This window comes from Ornithorhynchus anatinus, chromosome 1, assembly GCF_004115215.2.
Source record: "Ornithorhynchus anatinus isolate Pmale09 chromosome 1, mOrnAna1.pri.v4, whole genome shotgun sequence".
NCBI lineage: Eukaryota > Metazoa > Chordata > Mammalia > Monotremata > Ornithorhynchidae > Ornithorhynchus > Ornithorhynchus anatinus.
Genome location: NC_041728.1, coordinates 139,241,675 through 139,264,518, shown reverse-complemented (window position 1 = coordinate 139,264,518; position 22,844 = coordinate 139,241,675). Strand labels below are relative to the sequence as shown.

Genomic DNA, 22,844 nt, shown 5'->3' with positions numbered 1-22,844 from the left:
CTCCTCTCCCTGATCCATTACCTATTTACTTGGATCTGTACCCTTTATGCAATCAATATTCACCCTATCTTCAGCCCCACAGCACTTATTTATATTTGTAATTTATTCATTTATGGTAATGCACTTCTCCCCTTCTGGCTCAGTGGAAAGAGCACGGGCTTTGGAGTCAGAGGTCACGGGTTCGAATCCCGGCTCGGCCACTTGTCAGCTGTGTGACTTTGGGCAAGTCACTTCACTTCTCGGTGCCTCAGTTCCCTCATCTGTAAAATGGGGATGAAGACTGTGAGCCCCCACGTGGGACAACCTCATTCCCCTGTGTCGACCCCAGCGCTTAGAACAGTGCTCGGCACATAGTAAGCGCTTAACAAATACCACCATTATTATTATTATTAGACTGTAAGTCATTATGGGTAGGGAAGCAGGGAATGTATCTACCAACTCTGTTGTATTGTACTCTCTCAAGTGATTAGTACAGTGCTCTGCACAGAGTAAATGCTCAATAAATATGATTGACTGGCTGACTGCTTTAGAGCCTGGTCATTCAACATGATGATCAGAATCATGCTTACCAGGAAGATTTATTGAGGGCCTACAGTGGTCTGAGCCCAGCATTAGGGACTTAAATTGGGAAAGATGCAGCTAAGTGACAAGGATTGCTAGGGTGCAGTGATGACAAGTTCAGCGGTGGAAAAGTGAATGATCAGCTAAATCACCAGTGTCTCCCACCAACATTCACTTTCAATAGTGCTTTGGGAGGGGTGGTTCATTAAAGGTTGGTAGTAGGGGAAGGGAAAATTGTGGATGATCAAAAGACCACAGGGACCCAGTTATAGTACTACCAAAGTCTCATTGCTCCCAAGTCAAATATGAAAATCCTTTGATTTGAATGATTACTCTATTTCTTAACACCTTATGATAAAGCTCTCAAGTATTTTTTTTTCTAAACTTCAGTGCACTAAAAGAAATGAGTTCAGAAGTGCTTTGGGCACTTTAGGTATTATTTACAAAGTATTACAGTTGTTTTGAAGTGCTGTAATAGATGCAAATGTAATTTAGATATTCAACCCTAAATGTTCAAATCAATTTTCCCAACTTTTATCTTAATTTGATAACATGAATGTTATTTGTATGATGGCAAGTTATTTTAAAGATATTCACAATTATTTGTATATAAAGTACTGAAAGAGAGTTGAAGTAGTATTCATTCATTCAATCATATTTATTGAGCACTTACTGTGTGCCGAGCACTGTACTAAGCGCTTGGAAAGGACAATTCAGCAACAAATAGAGACAATCCCTGCCCAGTAATGGGCAGTACTGCAAAGCTGGTCATTTAAAATCCCTTGATGCTAAGTCCCAGATGAAAGATTCCTGGAGAATTTTGATATCACCCCTAATGTCATTAGGATAAGTAGACTTTTCAGATATTCCCTACTAATTTCTTCAATTTCCAGGAAAGTGGTGACAAGCCAATAGGCAATCAGAAATTGTCCAATTTTCCACACGCTAAATATTCCAACCCTGATCATTCCTCTCATGTTGAAGAATGGAGGATAAAATAAAATCTCTGGCTCTATTTGTTCAAGAATTATTATTCAGGAGTCATAAATCAGAATATGGTACATATCTTTTCAGTACTGAAAATTATATCTACTGACAAAAATCCCTATGCTAACAAAAGTAAATGTACCATTGATAGGGAGACAAAAGATGAACTAATCCCAAGCATGCTGGGTAAAAGTTATATATAACATGTTTCCTAATTGTTGCTTTCTTCCCTTACTGACACCCATGCCCATCCGCCCCTCAGCCAGCAGTTGTGGACATTTAACTCCCTCCTCAGGGCCCCCATTCCTCCCCCTCCTCCATCCCTCACCCTAATGATCTGGCCAACTACTTCATTAAGAAAATTAACACCCTCAGATCTGAGCTCTCCAAAGTCACCCTTCCCCTCTTCCATCCCCCCTCCCTCTCCTCTACTTTCCCATCCTTACCAGAAGTGTCTTCAGAGGAGATATCCTCCCTCCTCTCAAGTGCCACACCCTCCACCTGTGCTTTGGACCCCATTCCCGCTCACCTTATAAAACCTATCGCCCCTTCCCTCCTCCCCTCCTTAACTACCATCTTCAATGGCTCACTCTCTAATGGCTTCTTCCCCTCTGCCTTCAAACATGTCCACATCTCCCCCATCCTAAAAAAACCCTCTCTCGACCCCATTTCCCCTTGCAGTTATTGCCCTATTTCCCTTCTAAGCTTCCTTTCCAAACTCCTTGAGTGAGTCATTTACACTCGCTGCCTTGAATTCCTGAACCCCAACTGTCTCCTGGACCTCCCCCAGAATCTGGCTTCTGTCCCCTCCACTCCACTGAAACTGCCCTCTCAAAGGTCACCTATGACCTTCTTGCCAAATCCAATGGCTCCTACTCTATCCTAATCCTCCTCAACCTCTCAGCTGTCTTTGACACTGTCGACCATCCCCTCTTCCTCAAAACATTATCCAACCTTGGTTTCACAGACTCTGTCCTCTCCAGGTTCTCCTCTTATGTCTCTGGCTATTCATCTTTGGTTTCCTCTATAGGCTCCTCCTCCCCCTCCCATCCCCTAACTGTAGGGTAAATTCTTGGTCCCTGTCTTCTCTCCATATACTCACTCCCTTGGTGAACTCATTCGCTCCCACAGCTTCAACTATCATCTGTACGCAGATGACACCAAATCTACATCTCACCTGTTCTCTCTCCTTCCGTCCAGGCTTGTATCTTCTCCTGCCTTCAGGACATCTCCAACTGGATGTCCTCCTGACACCTAAAACTCAACATGTCCAAGACTGAGCTCCTTATCTTCCTTCCCAAACCCTGTCCTCTTCCTGACTTTCCCATCACTGTGGACAGCACCACCATCCTTCCCATCTCACAGGCCCACAACCTCGGTGTCATCCTTGACTCTGCTCTCTCATTCACCCCACACATCCCATCTGCCATCAAAACCTTCCAGTCTCACCTTCACAACATCGTCAAAATCTGCTCTTTTCTCTCCACCCAAACTCCTACCTTGCTGGTACAATCTCTCATAATATCCTGACTGGACTACTGCATCAGCCTCCTTTCTAATCTTCCATCCTCCTGTCTCTCCCCGCTTCAATCTATACTTCACTCCACTGCTTGGATTATCTTTCTGCACAAATGTTCTGGGCATGTCACCCCCCACCTCAAAAATCTCCAGTGGTTGCCTATCAACCTCCGTATCAAACAAAAACTCCTCATTATTGGCTTCAAAGCTCTTCACCACCTTGTCACCTCCCTTCTGTCCTTCTACAGCACACCCCATAAACTCTGTTTATCTGCCGCTCACCTCCTCAAGGTCCCTTGTTCTCGCCTGCCCCACTGTTGTCCTGAAATGCCCCAGCGTGGCTCAGTGGAAAGAGCCCGGGCTTGGGAGTCAGAGGTTGTGGGTTCGAGTCCCGGATCTGCCACTTGTCAGCTGTGTGACTGTGGGCAAGTCACTTCACTTCTCTGTGCCTCAGTTACCTCATCTGTAAAATGGGGATTAAGACTGTGAGCCTCACATGGGAAACCTGATGACCCTGTATCTCCCTCAGCGCTTAGAACAGTGCTCTGCACATAGTAAGTGCTTAACAAATACCAACATCATCATCATCATCATTATCAACCACCAAACTTACTCTTTTCCCTCTTCAAAGCCCTACTGAAGCTCATCTCCTCCAGGAGGCCTTCCCAGACTGAGCCTTCCTTTTCTCTCAGCTCCTTCTCCCCTCCCCATTTCCTCTACTCCCTCCCTCGGCTCTACCCCCTTCCCCTCCCCTCAGCACTTGTACATATTGCTCTGTTTTACTAATCCTGTGCATATTTATCTATGTTGAGAGTAGTGATTCCTGTCTACTGGTTTTGTTTTGTTGTCTGTCTCCCCCTTCTAGACCGTGAGCCTGTTGTTGGGTAGGAATTGTCTCTATCTATTCCCAATTTATACTTTCCAAGTGCTTAGTACAGTGCTCTGCACACACTAAGCACTCAATAAATACAATTGAATGAAAGAATGAATGCCTGGTTAAACATTTCCAAGCATTCTAAATTGGTTTAAAATTATGTGTAAAATAGCTGCCTGGGCCCCCCCTTTCCCTCTGCTTCTCTTCCCCTCCTCCCCCCACCCTCTGCTCTTCCCCCCTCCCCTCCCCTCAGCACTGTGTTCATTTGCGTATATTATTTATTACCCTATTCATTTTGTTAATGAGGTGTACATCCCCTTGATTCTATTTATCTTGATGATGTTGTTTTGTTCTGTTTTGCTTTGCTGTCTGTCTCCCCCATTTAGACTGTGAGCCCGTCATTGGGCAGGGATTGTCTCTATCTGTTGCCGAATTGTACATTCCAAGCACTTAGTACAGTGCTCTGCACATACTAAGTACTCAATAAATATTACTGAATGAAATAAGGAGAAAGGAGAAGGAAAAGGAATGACCACTGCTACTATTTCCATGGAGTTAGTTGGCTGGAGCAGTAGGAAGAGGGTAACAATGAGTTAATAATAATGATAATAGTAATAATAATGGTAAAACTGTAGCATTTGTTAACTACGTACTATGTACCAGGTCCTGGGGTAGATACGGGACAATCAGGTCCCAATTGGGGCTCTTGGAGTAAAGGGAAGGGATAACAGGGAGAACTTCATTTTTCAGATGAAGAAACAGGCACAGAGAACATAAGCGACTCTGTCTTTTCCCAATTGATACTTTCCAAGTGCTTAGTACAGTGCTCTGCACACAGTAAGCACTCAATAAGCACTTGTCACACAGCAGACAAGTGGTAGATGCGAGATTGCAACCCACATCCTCTGATACTCAGATGTGTGCCTTTTCATGAAAAAGAAAGACTCTACCTATAGGGAAGCAGCGTGGCTCAGTGGAAAGCCCGGGCTTGGGAGTCAGAGGTCATGGGTTCGAACCCCGGCTCTGCCACTTGTCGGCTGTGTGACTGTGGGCAAGTCACTTAACTTCTCTGGGCCTCAGTTACCTCATCTGTAAAATGGGGATTAAGACTGTGAGCCCCACGTGGGACAACCTGATTCCCCTGTCTACCCCAGCGCTTAGAACAGTGCTCGGCACCTAGTAAGCGCTTAACAAATACCAACATTATTATTATTACCTATAGACCAGGGTCACAGAGGTGGGACTATAGTGACAGGAGCAGTGGCAAAAATCTGGGCATTGGCTGTGGTAAAAAAGGGAGGAATTATTTCAGAGGGAGCAGGGCTCTCTTCTTATCTCTGTGGCCATTCATTCTCAATTTCCTTCACAGGCTCCTACTCTCCCTCCTATCCTTTAACTGTGGGGGTTCATCAAAGTTCAGTTCTCAGTCCCCTTCTATTCTCCGCCTACACTCATTCCACTGGAGAACTCATTCGCTCTCTCAGCTCCAACTACCACCTCTATGTAGATGATACCCAAATCTACATCTCCTCTCCTGTTCTCTCTCCCTCTCTCCAGGCTCACATCTCCTCCTGCCTTAGGACGTCTCTACTTGGATGTCTTTCCATCACCTCAAATTGAACATGTCCAAAACAGAGCAACATATCTTCCCTCCCAAAACCTGTTTTCTCCCAAACTTTCCCATCACTCTAGACAGCACAACCATCCTTCCCATCTCATAAGTCCGTAACTTTGACATCATCCTTGACTACGCTCTCTCATTCAACCCACATAGCCAATCTGTCACCAATTCCTGTCAGGCTCACCTTCACAACATTGCTAAAATCCACCCTTTCCTCTTCATCCAAATTGCTACCAATGTTAATACAATCACTCGTCCTAACCCACCTAAATTACTGCAGCAACCTCCTTTCTGAACTTTCAACCTCCTACCTCCCCCCACTCCAGTCCACACTTCACTCTGCTGCCTGGATTATCATTCTACACAAATGTTTAGGGAATGTTACCCTCCTCAAAAATCTCCAGTGGTTGCCTATTTGCCTTCTTATCAAACAAAAACTCCTTTCCATTGGCTTTAAAGCTCTCCATTACCTTGCCCCCTCCTACCTCATTTCCCTTGTCTCCTTCTACAACCCAGGCCACACACTTCATTCCTTTGGTGTTAACCTTCTCACTGTGCCTCTAACTCAACTGTCTAGCTACTGACCTCTGGCCCACATCCTGCTTCGGGCCTGGAGCACCCTTCCTCCTCAAATCCACCAATTACTCTCCCTCACTTTCAAAGCTTTACTGAAGGCACATCTCCTCCAAAAGGCCTTCCCAGACCAACCTCCACTTTTCCTCATCTTCCATTCCCTTCCACATCACCCTGACTCATTCTCTTTGCTCTTCCCCGCTTCCCCATCTGACAGTACAGCATATATCTGTAATTTTATTTTTTTTATATTGCGTCTGTTTACTTGTATTGATATTTGTCTCCCCCTCTCTAGACTGTGAGCTTGGTGTGGGCAGGGATTGTCTCTCTTTATTGCGTATTATACTTTTCCATTAGCTTAGTACAGGGTTCAGACAGAGCAAGTGCTGAATAATTATGATGGAATGAATGAAAAGAGAAGGAGAAAACAAAACAGAAGACTTATGCTAGAGTCATTTTGACCCCATTCCTTACTATTGTATATTTATTTTATCATTGATCCACCCACACTGCTTCTTATAATAATAATGATGATGATAATAATAACTACAATAACTGCTAAGTGCTTATGCTGTGCCAAACACTGTAATAGGCACTGTGGTAGACACAAGGTAATCAAGTTGGTCATAATTCCTGTCCCAAATGAGGCTTCCCCTCTGAAGAGGAAGGAGAAAAGGCACTGAATTTTATAGATGAGAAAACTGAGAAACAGAGAAATTCAGTGACTTACCAAAGGTCACAGAGTAGGCAAGTTGTGGAGCCAGTATTAGAACAAAGATACTCTAACTCCCAGACCCATGCTCTATCTGCTATGCCATGGTGCTTATCTTATGCAGGCTTCTGTGCCATACCTACTCCTGCACTACTTCTACTTTTTTTATCATATTTAATGGTATTTGTTAAGTAATTACTATGTGCCAGGCACAGTTCTAAGCACTGATACAAGGTAATTGAATTGGACACAGTTCCTGTCATTCATTCATTCATTCAATAGTATTTACTGAGCACTTACTATGTGCATAGCACTGTACTAAGTGCTTGGAATGTACAAATCGGCAACAGATAGAGACAGTCCCTGCCCTTTGAAGGGCTTACAGTCTAATTGGGGGAGACAGGCAGACAAGAACAATGGCAATAAATAGAGTCAAGGGGAAGAACATATAAAAAAAAATGGCAAATAAATAGAATCAGGGTGATGTACATCTCATTAAACAAATAAATAGGGTGAGGAAGATATATACAGTTGAGCGGGTGAGTACAGTGCTGAGGGGGTGGGATGGGAGAGGGGGAGGAGGAGAGGGAAAGGAGGAGAAGAGGGTTTAGCTGCAGGGAGGTAAAGGGGGGGTAGAGAGAGCAGAGGAAAAAAGGGAGGAGCTCAGTCTGGGAAGGCCTCTTGGAGGAGGTGAGCTTTAAGTAGGGATTTAAAGAGGGGAAGAGAATTAGATTGTCGGAGGTGAGGAGGGAGGGCATTCCAGGACCACGGGAGGACGTGGCCCAGGGGTCGACGGCGGGATAGGCGAGACTGAGGGACGGTGAGGAGGTGGGCAGCAGAGAAGCGGAGTGTGCGGGGTGGGCAGTAGAAAGAGAGAAGGGAGGAGAGGTAGGAAGGGGCAAGGTGATGGAGAGCCTTGAAGCCTAGAGTGAGGAGTTTTTGTTTTGAGCGGAGGTTGATAGGCAACCACTGGAGGTTTTTAAGAAGGGGAGTGACGTGCCCAGAGCGTTTCTGCAGGAAGATGAGCCAGGCAGCGGAGTGAAGAAAAGACTGGAGGGGGGCGAAAGAGGAGGAAGGGAGATCAGAGAGAAGGCTGACATAGTCTAGCCGGGATATTACGAGAGCCTTTAGCAGTAAGGTAGCCGTGTGGGTGGAGAGGAAAGGGCTCAGTGTCTTAATATCCATTTACATCTGAGGTAACTGAGGCACAGAAAAGTTAAGTGACTTGCCCAAGGTCATACAGGAGACAAGTGGTGGAGCTTGTGTTCCTGTCCCCAAATCTATCCATTTAACTTCAGCAATCCCCACTCCATCCCCTCTCTACTCCTCCACTGCCAGGCCACTGGCGGTCGCAGTAGTCACTAGTCTTTGGATTCTTGCCCGTTTCTCATTGCAAGAGCTCCGCAAGGCTGCCTAACTCAAATAAAACTCCTGGGTCCTGTCAGTGAGTAGCAGTGGAGAGAAGGTGAGAATCAGGAGTTGTGAACATTGGTAGACCAGGCTTGGTTTAAAGGTTAGCATCAAGTGCCATCAGAGGAGCATGCCAGCTGAAGAGTTTGCTTGCAAAATGTGGCAGAGAAAAGGGTAAAGTTCTACAGTATTCTTTCCTTTTCCAATTTCCTTCTCCTTTTACCCTATCTATTCTTTTCCTCCCCCTTTAACACTTTCATTTTTCTAGCACCCTTCTTTGCCATCCTCTGTAAGAATTTTTGGATCTCCCAGTTTGATGCCAAAGCTTAATCATGTCCCCTTTCAATCTCTGTCTTTCCAGATTGAAGAGTTGTAATATTTTTAATCTAATCTCAAAAAGAAGCTGCTCTATCCCTGTGTTAATTTTGGTTGCCCTCTTCTCTGTACGTTTTCAGATTCAAATGTTCTTCCTAAAATGTGGTGGCCAGGGTATCATACGGCATTCTCAGTATGAATCAATCAATGCTAATCATTGAGTGTTTACTGTAGACAGAGCCTGGGAAAGTACAATACAGCTGAGATGGTAGATGCAATCCCTACCCCCAAGGAGCTGCCTACAAACTTCCAGTTTGGGAAGTATGTTTCTTGGCCACTTGTGACAGTGGAAATTCTGTCCCCCTTAGTGCAACCCTTCTATTCATCCCCCCTCCGAGACCCAGAGTGCATAGCTGTAATTCATTTGTGTATAGTAATGTCTGTCTTGCCCTATAGAATGTAAGCTCATTATGGGAAGGAAATGTTTTTGTATATTGTTATATTGTGCTCTTACAAACACTATACTTAGTGCTCTGCACACAGTAAGCACTCAAAAAATATGATCGACTAGTACAGCAGCACAGGCAGATCTATCTATGATCTAATAATAGACTGCAAGGAAAAAGCATGTATAGTAGTACCCAGTTACTTTATGGATGTTGATCATCCCACTGAATACTTTGTAGGCCTATCCAGGATGTCACAGTGAGTGAATTAATCATGCTACAAGATTCTATGGACACCTTAATGAGAGATCTGCTCTCTGTTGGACATTAATTGATCAATTGTTTCTCTAACAAATATCCAGCAGGGGAGGAGAAAAGTGATGCAATTAAAATGTCTTATTATGTGCCAGGCACTGTACTATGATCTGGGGTAGATACAAGCTAATCAGGTTGACCGATTCTCCATCCCCAGTGGGACTCACGATCTTAATCTCCACTTTACATTTCAAGTAACTGAGACACAGAGAAGTGAAATGACTTGCCCAAGGTCACACAACAGATAAGTGTGAGAGCTGGAATTAGAGCCCAGGTCCTTCTAACTCCCAGGCCCATGCTTTAGCCAGTAGGCCATCCTGCTTCTCACTAGAACTGGACTTCTGGCTCCTGTCTGAAGAATAGGAACAGATGTGACTGTAATAGAAATTGAGTTATTTCAATTGTTCTTCTAAGGTGCACCTTAAGTGCTTCTTCACTGCCATCCCAGAAGTAATGACTAAAAAAATTCTAACTTCACTTTTGAGTATAGCAGCAAGACCCATATTGCAGGCTATATAACGTTTAAAAGAAGTTATCATTGGACTGCGAACCTATTTGGCCATGTCTGCATGGGACTGTTCATATTTTTTAAAAAGGAAATTACTGGGGAGTATCTTCTCCTTCAGACAAATATACACAGGAGAAAATTTATCTAAACTCCAATCTAATGTTGCTAAGGATTATCTTGTACATAAGAATAATGTATCAGGAACTACGTACCTGACAAATTATTAAATCCAGTGCATTTGGACTGCACAAGCTTGCTAAAATCCACCTCTCCTCTCATCCAAACTGCTTCCACGTTAATCCAAGCATTTATCCTATCCTACCTTAATTACTCAACTCTCAGAGTTGCACCTGGAGAGTTTCCAGTACTCTACTTGCCTCCCAGGCCCTTACTCTATCTACTTGGCCATGCTGCTTCTAATTAGTAGAATGATCCTTATCCTCAAGGAAACATACCAACATTAAAATAAATTGCAGATGGAAGGAAGCAATAAAATATCAATATGTGTACATCACTGCTACAGGGAGTCAAGAATACCCAACTACTTCAGCGATGTCAAATTATATCCAGAAGCTAGGCAGGCTGGAAGTAGACATTAAAAGCATGTGGATTCGTCACTGTATTTGTCCATCCATCTCCACATCAAGCAGAAATTCCTCACCATCGGATTCAAAGCTCACTTAGAATCAACTCTCACCTTTACTTTTCTTCATTCCTCTCCCAGCCCACACAATTTGCTCCTGCAACAAAACCTACTCAATGTGTCTTGCTGTGGTCTTTTCCACTGTCCACATCTTGCACACCCCCTCCTTCCTAACACTTCCTTCCCTTTAATATCTGATAGACCAGAACCCTCCACATCTTCAAAGTTCTTCTTAAATCCCAGCTCCTCCTGAAAGACTTCTCTGGCTAAGCTCTCATTACTTGAACCTATTTTCTCTCCCGACTGCCATACCTATGCAATTAGCCCACCCCCTAAACATTTAGGTATTAACCATTCTCCAAGACCCCATACTTATGAACATATTGTTAAAATCAGTACCTTCCCTTAAAATCAGTAGTTTATTGTAATATCTATCTCCACTGCCAGCTGAAAGCTCTTTGAGAGCAGAGATTCTGTCTGCTTACTCTATTGAACTCACCCCAGTGTTTAGTACCATGCTCAGCAGAGAATTAGAGCTCAATAAATATTATTAATAGATTTATTGATTTCAACTCACTGTTAGGTTTCACCATAAAGCAGTTGAAGAGAAAACAGCAGACAGGGCACTATAGGAGAAAATCTCCCTGGAAAAATATCTAGTTTTACTCATATCTCTATGGAACCAAGGACACAGTAAGGATAGCTCTAAATCTATCAAGATTAATGTTTCTGAATCGTGCTACCCCAATATTGGCCCATCCAACAAATTGTTAGATTGAATTTCAGGTTTTCCACTCTTCTAAACTCTGCTTTACACATCCACTGCCACCCCATTGCTCAAAAACTTTTAATGGTCATCTATTCTTCTCCACATTTAGCAATCATTCTGAACACTGATTTTAAGGCATTCCTTCAACTCTCTCCTCATTTATCAATGCTTTTCTTCAACTACACCCCAGCTCACTCTCCACTCTTTTCAAGTCATTGTGCAATATTTTTTAAATCTTCCTTCTTCAACACTTTGGCTCATTTCCTATCTCATACGTAAGAATCCTCTTTCAAATTTTCCTGACCCCACTACCTATCTACAAGTCCTTTAACAGTTATATCTCTTCCAGTCTTGTCTTACACTGTCAAGTCATCTCTGAACTATAGCGATGACATGGACACAACTCTCCCAGAACACCCCACCTCCATCTGCAATCGTTCTGGTAATGTATCTGTAGTTTTCTGGATAAACATACAGAAATCATTTACCACTGCCTCCTTCCACACAGTAAACTTTAGTCTCCACCCTCGGCTCTCTCCCACACTGCTGCTGGTGAATTTTGACTTGTAGCTGATTGCCTTCCAGTAGACCTTCCCCAATTAATTTTCCTTCTTCCTAGGTCAGAGTCCCCCAACTATCATATCAGCCACTTTATCAGTCACAAATTTATGACACTGGTATGCCCTTGTACATCTACACATCTAGTGGATCTGAATGTATGGATTTATGAATGATCAAAATAATGATACTTGTTACACACTTTCTCTGTGCCAAATATTGTAACTCATTCAATCATATTTAAGAGATCTTACTTTGTGCTTACTCTGTCCACTAAAATGTTTTTCTCCTTTACCACCCTAAATTTCAATAACAATTATTACTGGGATCTTCCCCTCTACGTTTAGCTAATTTACAATTCAGACAACCCTTAGCATCATTGAAACACAAGGATAATCTATGATTTGCTATTTTCAATCTGATGTTTGGTTGGCCCATAGTGAATATAGCCAACAAGAAGATGAAAAACATTTTCTTTTTTGAAATTCATTTTTATCAAGTATTACAGTATCTCCTTTAAAAATCAACGTGTGCTTCCTTAAATTGATTGGTCCAAATAAATAATCTGTGCAGATCCTCAAGATAAATTTGCAAATCCACCTGAACTCATCAGTGAGATATACTGAGATACAGTGAGAAGAAGCAAGGCCTAGTGGATATAACACAGACATGGGTTCTAATTCTGGCTCTACCACATGTCTGCTGTGAGACTGTGGGCAAGCCACTTAACTTCTCTGTGCCTCAGTTGCCTCATCTGTAAAATGGGGATTAAGACAGTGAGTCCCACGTGGGACATGGCGTGGCCATCTCCATTACCTTCATCTACCCTAGAACTTAGTACAGTGCCCGGCACATTCATTCATTCATATTTATTTAGCACTTACTGTGTGCAGAGCACTAAGCTAAGCATTTGGGAAAGTTCAATACAACAGTGACATTCCCTGCCCACAAGGAGCTCACAGTCTAGGGTTGGGGAGACAGGCATCAATACAAATAAATAAAATTACAGATATATACACAAGTGCTTTGGGGATGGGAAGGATGAATGAATAAATGGAGCAAGTCAGGGCAATGCAGAAGGGAGTAGGAGATGAGGAAAAGTGGGGCTTAGTCTGGGAAGACCTCTTGGAGGAGGTGTACTTTTAATAAGGCTTTGAAGTGGGGGAGAGTGGTTATCTGTTGGATTTGAGGAGGGAGGTCGTTCCAGGCCAGAGGCAGGACGTGGGCTATGGGTCAGTGGTGAGACAGGTGAGATTGAGGCACAGTAAGAAGATTAGCACTAGAGGAGTGAAGCATATGGACTGGGTTGTAGGAGGAGAGAAGCGAAGTGTGTTAGGACCAGGCAAGGTGATGAAGTACTTTAAAGTCAATGGAGACGAGTTTTTGTTTGATGCAGAGGTGGATGGGCAAAATACTGGAGTTTCTTGAGGAGCAGGGTGACGTGTCCAGAACGTCTTTGTAGAAAAATGATCTGGGCGGGATAATAAATTATGGACTGGACTTGGAAAAGACAAGAGAATGTGAGGTCAGTAAGAAGGCTGATGAATCAATCTAGGTGGGATAGGATGAGTGATTGTACTAACGTGATAGCAGTATGGATTGAGAGGAAAGGGCAGATTTTAGCAATGATGTTAAGGTGGGACTGAAAGGATTTAGTGATGTATTGACTATGTGGGTTGAATGACAGAGGGGCGTCAGAGATAATGCCAAGGTTACAGACTTGTGAGGAAGGATGGTGGTGCCATCTACAGTGATGGGGAAGTCAAGGGAAAGACAGGGTTTGGGTGGGAAGATAATGAGCTCTGTTTTGACATATTAAGCTGGCAGGACATCCAAGTAGAGATGTCTTGAAAGAAGGAGGAGATGTGAGACTGGAGAAAGTGAGAGAGACCAGGGCTGGAGATGATGATTAGGATATCATCCACATAGAGGTGGTAGTTGAAGCCATGGGGGTGAATGAGTTCTACAAGGAGTGGGTGTAGATGGAGAATAGAAGGGGTCCAAGAACTGAATCTTGAGGGACCCCCACAGGTAGGGGATGGGAGGGAGAGGAGAAGCCAGAAGGAGACTGAGAACAAACAGCCAGAGAGATGAGGCACATAGTAAATTCATAGCAAATACCATTTTAAAAAATACACTGAGGCTTTTGACTACCTTTGAGTCACCAGCCAACAATTCAACTAATCTTCCAGTATCTTCTAATAGAGTGGAAAAATAATCTTAGAATAGTGCCACACTCTTAGCTTCCTCATTTCCTTTTTTATGATTTTTTAAATTTTATCTTTAGGGGAGTCATTTCTGTTTTCTTTTTTTCTTAAGGAGAAATGGGTTCCTGGGAAGAACAGTGAATTGCCATTCTGGATGCCTGGCTTAATTAAAGTCCTTTTTTGGCAAATAATCACTACAGTTTTGGCAGAGACTGTGTCATGTTTCTAAACACACTCCATTGCCTGGATGCGTCTATCTTGACCTAACGATACGATGATTAGAAGTGAGAGGGCAGTTAAATCTTTATGCTCATTCAGCCCTCAGCCTCTGCAGAGACTGCCAAATTTAGAGGTGGCTTTTGTAAAATGAACAACCACTACTAAGAAATGAACTAAGGCCACCAAGACCTTTTGCAAATGACATCAAACAATGATAATGACTTCTTGTCACTCCTGAACTGATCTCACTCAGTGATTCGGAGGTGAAAGGCGCTGTACTATAGCTCATTAGCTATTCCCCCAACATTCCACTTCTTCTACCTAAACCCTCATAAAAAGAAGAAATCTCTCCCACTTCGGTGTGTCTAACTGAGCATAAATGAGTAGATCAGTATGTACTAAACATGCACACACAGTACCATGTGCTGTTTAATGTACCTTGCACAATTCAGACTGTAAACAAGAAACAAATGAATATTCATAATCAAAAATTCAACTTTGCTCTTTCTTTTTTTGAGTTTCATTTTCCTTCTCATTTGGGAGAATTTTGATAAAATGCAGAAAATTACTGAGCAATCAAAACTTTTTCATGACTTTTATGTACCTTTTGGAAAATTATATTGCCCAAATATTCACATTTCAAATTATCTCTTCCTGGTGAATAATTTATCAAAATGAAATTACAAAAGTCTATATAAAAAGCTCATAAAATTATTGCTTTCAGTCTTATTTCCTGCTTTATTTTAATAAATCTAGGCTTATTTAGAGCATCCCCATACACTCTGCACCCATGTAAAAGAACTTTCTATAAACATTGCTTGGCTTTTTTTTTTAAAAAAAAAACTTGGTACACTAGAACTAGATGACATTGTGCAGAAAATGAATGCAATGAAAATGGTGATTTTTACCCTTAAGAAGAAGGATGGATAACTCTGTCACTTGTGTGTAAAGTTTTGGACAGCCGAGTAATACAGATTTAAATTAAAAATGACAGGTGCACTAGCTTGGAACATAACGGGAACTGAAGTGAGCCTTTATTCTTTTAGCAGCTTATAGTTAACCATTAAATGACCCACCTATTATATTGAGTTTTGATTTCTGTGATTGATGTTGGTGATTATTAAGTACCCCATGAAAAATCTATTAATTGGTGGTGATCTAAAACCAGTTCTATCTACATCAGACCAAAAATTCAGTCAGCAACTAGTTACTAAACATTCCTTATTGTCAGGACCAACTGACTGACACTGTCGGCACTGTTGTGAATTTTTCATTAACAACTCTGAAAAATGTCCTGAATATCACCATGTTCTTTGGATGTTTAAGTCACTTCTAAATCAACTGGACTTCCTGTTGCATCATACTCTCCCAAGCACTTAGTCCAGTGTTCTGCACACAGTAAATGCTCAATAAATATCATTGATTGACTTAGTTAATAATACCAGAATTAAATTATCTACTGAATACCCTACTCTAATTCTGTGCAACTTGGTTACTGAACAAACCATTCTGCAAAATGAAAAAAAAACCATTTAGCATTTTATGATAAACTTTAAAAAATGAATTAGATGTTATTTCCTTCTATGGCATATTTGTTTGCCAAGTTTTCATAAAAATACTCAGTTTTTCATATTTTAGGCAATTAAAATACTGGAAATGAAGAAAACTATTTTTTTCATAATTCTGTAGTTTAATTGAAAGTTGAAACTAAGTGGGATGGAGTATGGATAGTTCACCTGAGCACTAGCTGAACACAATTTATGCTAGAGCATATAGGGTTAGATACAGGCAGATATATAGTGAGATAAAACTCAGAATAGCTATGTGTTAAATATCTCACCGGGAACCCACTGAATAGGAAAGGAAAGATCCTACTGGTATTTTCAGCATTACAGAGACTGATTAAATACAAACTTGTTAGCTCTAGAATTTTCTACAAAACCTACTGATTTAAAAAAAAACCCCTCTGAACAAGTATTCTCTATTTATGTGTTACAACTAGCTCACATCATCTAATATTAGGTTCTAATATTTGGGCTCCACTAAATGGATCATGTTTCAGTTGGCAATTTATTTCTTGTGGTATAGCATTGCTGTGTTTTGATTTTACATTTGTAGCTGCAACTTGCATTTGTTCCAAAATGAATTTCATGCTTAACTTGTTTTTCTTAATTAAACTTCCTTTAGCAGCCCCTAATATGTGTATTATTAAAACTCATTAGTCCCATTCATGCTTGCCTGTCATTTTTTGGCTACCCATTCATTTATTGAAGTGCTTTGTTGCTATATATAGAATGAAAATGAAATAATAAATATGAGAACTTGAACATTTTATGACTGTCAGTATGGGAAAGTAGCTGCAAAGCCCATAAGGTTTCACACAAAAGAGCATTACTGCTAAAGCTAACATGCTGACCCATCTCTGATCTATAAGGTCTTCAGTAATGGCAGTGGTAAAGTGTTGGACCATAGACAAAAAGAAAAATCCATCATATTCTACTAGAATAGGTAGAAATTTTTTTTTTTTCAGTTTCAAAAACAAGTAATGTAACCATTTGTGAAAGTCTGATGTATAATCATTTCATATGCTTCCACTGATTTACTATTTTCTTCTGTGCATTTTCCAATTAGATTAGCTCACTACACCAGTTCGAATATATTGAGGAAAAACAGTATTAAAGGAATAGCAAGCCTGTCTCATCTTCTCGTGGCACCATTCTACCTATGCCAACATAAATTCCATCAATAGTAAAAACATCAATGGAATCAGAAACTTGTTAGTTTGGAGATACCCATTTAAGTGCCCAAATATGGCAAAGTATTTTCTTTGAGTCAACTCTCAAAGACCACACCATCTCACAAAATTAGCACCAGCTGTGCTTTAGTGGGCCTCAACCAAACTTCTCATTCTAGAGCAGATCTTGAAACTAAAACTCCCAGCAGGTGCTTGGATGTGGATCTGAATGCCCGAGGATGGGATCTGCACTTGAATCTGTGAAACCTGGCTACTTGATTCTCATCCCACCCTCAGTCCCACAGTACATTATGTACATATCTATAAATTAAATATTACAAATAATTCATTTACATTAATGTCTGTCATTCCCTCTCTACACCTCAACCTCGTTGTGGACAGGGAACATGTCTAACAACTCTATTCTTTTGTACTCTGCACACATTAAGCACTCAATAAATATCATTAATTGGTTGATTGGTGGGGCTGACATATTATAGTTTATTTGTAATTTATGGTTCTGTTGCTGTACTTATATTTTTAAGCGGTAATTGCTAAGGGGCTTACTATGGTTCAAGTACTGGGGTAGACACAAGTTAATTAGGATAAACATAGTTCCTGTTCCATGCATGGGGCTATATGATTCTTCGCTATACAGTCTTCACTGAATCGTTAAAGCAATGGCCACTATGAGACCAATTCCCCATCGCCTAAGAGGGTTAGAACTGTCACGTAATCTCATGCCGCAGAAGTGAAGAGGAAGAGGAAAGATAGGAGGAGAAAGAGAGTACTACCGTTATGACTGTAAAATTTCCCTGGGAATATCCTGGGACTGTTGGGCCTATATCAGCTGCTTCTTCTGTCAGTGGTTAAAGTGGTCCTGCGGACAACTGACTGACTGTTGCTTTAAATGTTGGGAATTCTGTGTTTTTTTTTTTAAATTGAGTATTCAAGAAATGAAATTCTAGATTCTCTAAAATCCAATTTGTATTTTAGGTGTCAAGATATCAGGTATCAGAAGAGATTTAAAACTACATCACTGACATCTTTTGGAAGGTCATTTTGGAGTATTTCAAGAAGTATTAAAAATGGACTGTTCTCTTCATCTGACAGTCTGAATATTCTCTTGTGAAAAATTGGTTCCTTATTATGGCAGAACATAAGAGTGGGGTGCAGTGTCTTAAAATCACTGCTTCCAGTTTTAAAAGCAATAAATCAGCAAATAAATTGACGATTGTGAAAATCTAAGCCTGAACATGTGAAAATCCACAGCCATAAGTGCAAATCTATTTCAAGAAACACTCTTGAGAATTCTGTGCCATTTCTTACTACGAACCACAAAGCACTCCTAACTTTGAAGAAACATAATCCCGTTTCCTATTCACTAAGGTTTACCAACAGATCAATATGTGGCCAATAAATACTAAATGGCAGTTACCTTAGTACACCATCTTTTATTTCATGTATTAATGGTTATCATTTGTAATAGAATATAGAATAGCTTTTGTCCTACTAGCAAAATAGTATGTTGATTTTCACTCTTCACACCCCAAAATTATTTCCCTGCCTTTCAGCCTCAACCCTGCATTTATTTAGTTGAAAAAATATCTGCTCAACTTGGAAAATTGCAAAAAAAAAAGTTATCATTTAGCAGCTGCAGGCCTGAGGTCTATAATAAAAATGCAAATCAGAGGAGATTTGTTTACTCTTGACAAAGGTGAGGTTTACCCACTATTGACACATCTTTCAATTGGTGCTTGCTTTTATCTGAATTGAAGAGTAGATACTGATACCAGATGTAGAAATGAACAAAGATCCCTAGTTCCTTCAGTGAGTTCTAATCCTCCACCCACTCTCAAATCAATTCATAATCCTTCTATTATCTTCTCTTTACAGACTTTCTCATCTTCAACTAAATAGCTCAAAGCATGTCCATTTTGTCAAAGGTGATAAATATTAATAGTTATAGGCTCCACTAGGCTGAAAAAAGCTGGGAAAACACCTGTCTCCCAATGTCCTCATTCATTTATCCCTAAGGGTATATACCCTGTATGCATGCTTTGGAGTATCTGGCAGTTAGTGGCTGCCTTCTCTGCTTCAGGTAACCACCAGAAAAAGAGGGTTAGTAAAATCTACTGGTGAGCCCAGCTAGAACAATCATGTCATGGCTCAACCTCAACCTGCAAATCACCCCCAGGATATATGAGATATAGGAATACATGCAATATCAACCATTTAATCATACCGGGACCCTGTAATAGGAACTGTTATCGTCAATAAGATACTCCAAAAGTTATAAGTGCATTAAAGGCTCAAAGACTTCATTTTTCCATCTAAATAGTCTGATATTTTGTGAATTCTGTGTTTTCTCCCCCTAAAGTGGATGTAAGTTAAGATGATATTAAACTGCTGGTTATGAACTCAGTGTGGTGTGTATATGCGTCCTTCCTTGGTATTGGAATTCCATCTATGTGCTGCATCAAGAAAATCAAAGAGGTAAATTTTATGACACTGTACAGAGTTGTTCCTGTATAATCTGAAATACTTTAAAGTTTCCCTAATATACACTACGATAGTTTTTGGTTGACATTGAAGAGTTGTCATTCAGTGGGCATATCTGAGAACAAAGCATCTTTCCCAACACATGCTGACATATATACTTCACTGTGTAGCTATGCGAATTGAAACAAAGCACTGTAAATAGTATCTTTTGGAACCCATTCGCTGTGCTAAACTTGCTTGAGCTCATATTACAGGGATGGTCCTTAAAAAAGCTTGGAACACTAAAAACTGTAGCAAAATAGTAGATTTCATATGAATTGCCTGGAGCTAAGGTTATTTTGCATGCCTCTCTTTTAAATCCCTGTAATTGACAAAGAAACAAAAGACTCTAAACAAAACCCCAACCTAAACTCCAATCTTAAGGGTCAGCGAGGTGGGGAGGGGAGTCATCAGAGAAAAAAGCTTTCCGTTTGGAGTCATTCACCCTTACAAGATTGCCATCCTCGAATCTGTTTTTCTTAAACCGCTGTTTTCCTTCGAAATGATTTAAATGTAATTACTCTGGAGCCTCCAGGAGCTTCGGGTGACTTTGAGATGCTATGCCTTTCCTTATTTCAAGGTAACTTTTAGTTTGGGCCATAAGCCACTAAAAACCTGACGGCTGCATTTTAATTCAACCGGCTGAAAATTGATTTTCCTTCTGAGACTAAAGAGGAGGGCCTCCCCCAACACCGGGCGAGGGAAAGAAGGGGAAGAAAGAGTATTTAAAAGGGTAGGATTCGGACGGCAGAAAATGTCCGGGAAAAGCACCGGAGGGAGTGCATCCCTCGACCGGGAGAGAAATCCAGGCCGGCCGGGGGACGGGTGGATGGACGAACGGATGGATGGGTGGTTGGATGGATGGATGGATGGATGGATGGATGGATGGATGGATGGATGGATGGATGGATGGATGGATGGAGCCCCCCGGGAATGCAGCGGGACACGGTGTCCGTGGAGCTTGGGAAAAACGACCCTGCACAGCGTCGACTTATTCAACTGAAGGAAAGTTCCCCCTTGCTTTCCTTACTGGAAGTCGGGAGAGATGCTTCACAAAACAAACGTGCACAGTCGAGGCTATGCTAACGGTATCTGGGAGCAAAGCCCTTTCTATCAGATCCTGGGGGCGGGCGGGGGGAGGAGGGAAGAGAAGAGGGAAGGAAAGAGAGAGGAGGGAGAAGGAATGAGAGAAGGAGCGAGAGAAGAGAGAGAGGGAAAGAGAGAGCAGGACAGAGAGAAGGACAGAGAGGAGAAGGAGAGAGGAGAGAAGAGAGGAGAGAGAAGGAGAAAGAAGGAAAGAGAGAAGGAGAGAGAAGGAAAGAGAAGAGAGAGAGAAGGAGAGACAGAGGAGAGAAGGAGAGAAAAGGAGAGAGAGAAGGAGAGAGGGAGAAAAAAGAGAGAAGAAAGAGATAGAGAAATAGAGAGGGAAGTGTGTGAGAGAGAGAGAGAGAGAGAGAGAAATGGCCAATCACCCTCCCCTCCCCCCCAAAAATACATAAATTCCCTAAGAAGCAGCAGCATCGACAATTCTTTCATTCAATTTTTTTAAAGGGGATGGTGGGTGTGGAGGAGGGGTATTTAAAAGGAAAAAAAAAAAAACCCTATTCAGCTTTCAGCTTCTCTGCACCGAGGCTTCCTCACGTTAAGTTCCCCCTCGGAGGGCTTCCAGGGGGAAAAAGACACCAGATGCAGAAGGGACCTCCCAAGCTGGGGGGCTTACGAAACGCAAAGTTGCGAGCCATGAGGGCTGCTCTGTTTCGCCACCACCTCCCCAAAGCCACGTTTTGGGGGGTTTTTGTTTGGTTTTTTTTAGCTCCATCGAGGCTAGGGGAAAGACGACCCTGTGGGAGGTGTGCGTTTTGCATTCCAAGCGCTTAGTACAGTGCTCTGCACATAGTAAGCGCTCAATAAATACTATTGAATGAATAAATGTGCGCGAGGAGATTTTTAAATGTCTCCTTGCCCCCCGATTTGCAATGCACCTCCCTTCACCTTCGGCTCCCCCGAATTGAGAGCATCGCAAGCCTCCCCCTCCCCAAATAACAAGCCAACAATTTACCTCTTTGCATGATAAATCCATTGAGGGAGAAGCCCCCACTCCCACCTTCCCTTCCCCCCGCCCCCCCGCATCCCTTTTCCAATCCTTCCAGGAGACAGTCCCTTACCGCACTTCACTGTCAAATCCAACACTGAAAAGCATCAAAGTATTTACCAGTTCACAGAAGGCGATCCCAGCCACCCTGTGTTTCTTGCTCCGTTATTCCTATTTTTTTTTTAGCAGCCGCAACCTCGGGGTGTTATTTTCTTTTCTTCCCCCCCCCCCCAAAAAAAATCACCCCCGGACACTTCCGAACGGTATCGATCGGTGGTTTTTCCCTTCCAACTGCACCAACGATCCAGAATCATCCGAACCCAGAGCCACCTCCATTGAAATCCGACCGTCAGGCAAGAAATACAAATGATCAAACAACGTTACTTCTTTTCAGCCGCAATCAGATAATCCTGCTAATCCGCTAGATTTAGCTCGATGGGAAACTGGCCCCCCCAAAAGGAATCTCCTCTGTTTATGCCCGGTGGAGTCATTTCATAGTCCCGTTCCGGTGACCGAAAGAACTGGGCTTTAATAAAAAAAAAAAATCTTTTGGATTCTGAGTGCCCTGCTCGCAGAAAAATGCCGAGGACCCTGCTTTTCCCCTAATATAGGTTTCAACTCCAAATTGGTCCTGGATGAAAAATGGAACAAAGATACCCCTAGCGACTACCAACTAGAATGCAAGTAATCCCAATTTTTTTTCCCTCTCCCTCTCCCTTTCCCACCCTCATCCCCCCACCCCCCTTAAGACAGCAGCCTCCCTAACAGTTAAACCCAAAGACGGCCCAGCCTCCTTAATTAAACACAGCTCTGGACAGAAAGTAGGTTTCATCGTGTTTGACTCCCGAATAAGAGGTCTCCGATCATTTTTTTCTTTTTCTTTCTCCTTTTACTTTTTCAGGTTGACTCTTTTAGTTGTGGTTTTTGTTTTTGTTTTGTTTTTTTTTTGGTCCGCAGGGAGATTTAGGGGTAGACGAGGCTGGTGTTTTCTAGTGGCCACCGATTTGCAAGGGATGCCAGTCAGGGAAAAGATGTCACGGGCAGCCCCAAGTAAGAGTGTGATGGAGAGTCGATTGGGAAGGGAGGGGAAGTTTTAAGAATGGATTATTGCACCAGTGAGCTGTCCGGCTCCTTTTTACCTTGATCCTTACCCCACCTTCAGGTTGGAAGCAGCCCAGTCCAAGCCCAGAAGGAGTCGGGACTGCCAAATGTGTTGCACTGGCCTTGAAATAGAGTTCCCA

General features: G+C 42.1%; 1 protein-coding gene across 1 annotated transcript in view; it reads right to left on the bottom strand.

Annotated features, from left to right (window-relative positions):
• NLGN1 (neuroligin 1) overlaps positions 1-22,195 on the bottom strand; it is a 762,025-nt gene extending 739,830 nt beyond the window's left edge. The window contains 1 exon segment of the mRNA XM_039913118.1: positions 21,724-22,195. The gene's annotated coding sequence lies outside the window, so the exon portion shown is untranslated.
• Positions 22,196-22,844: the final 649 nt, after the last annotated feature.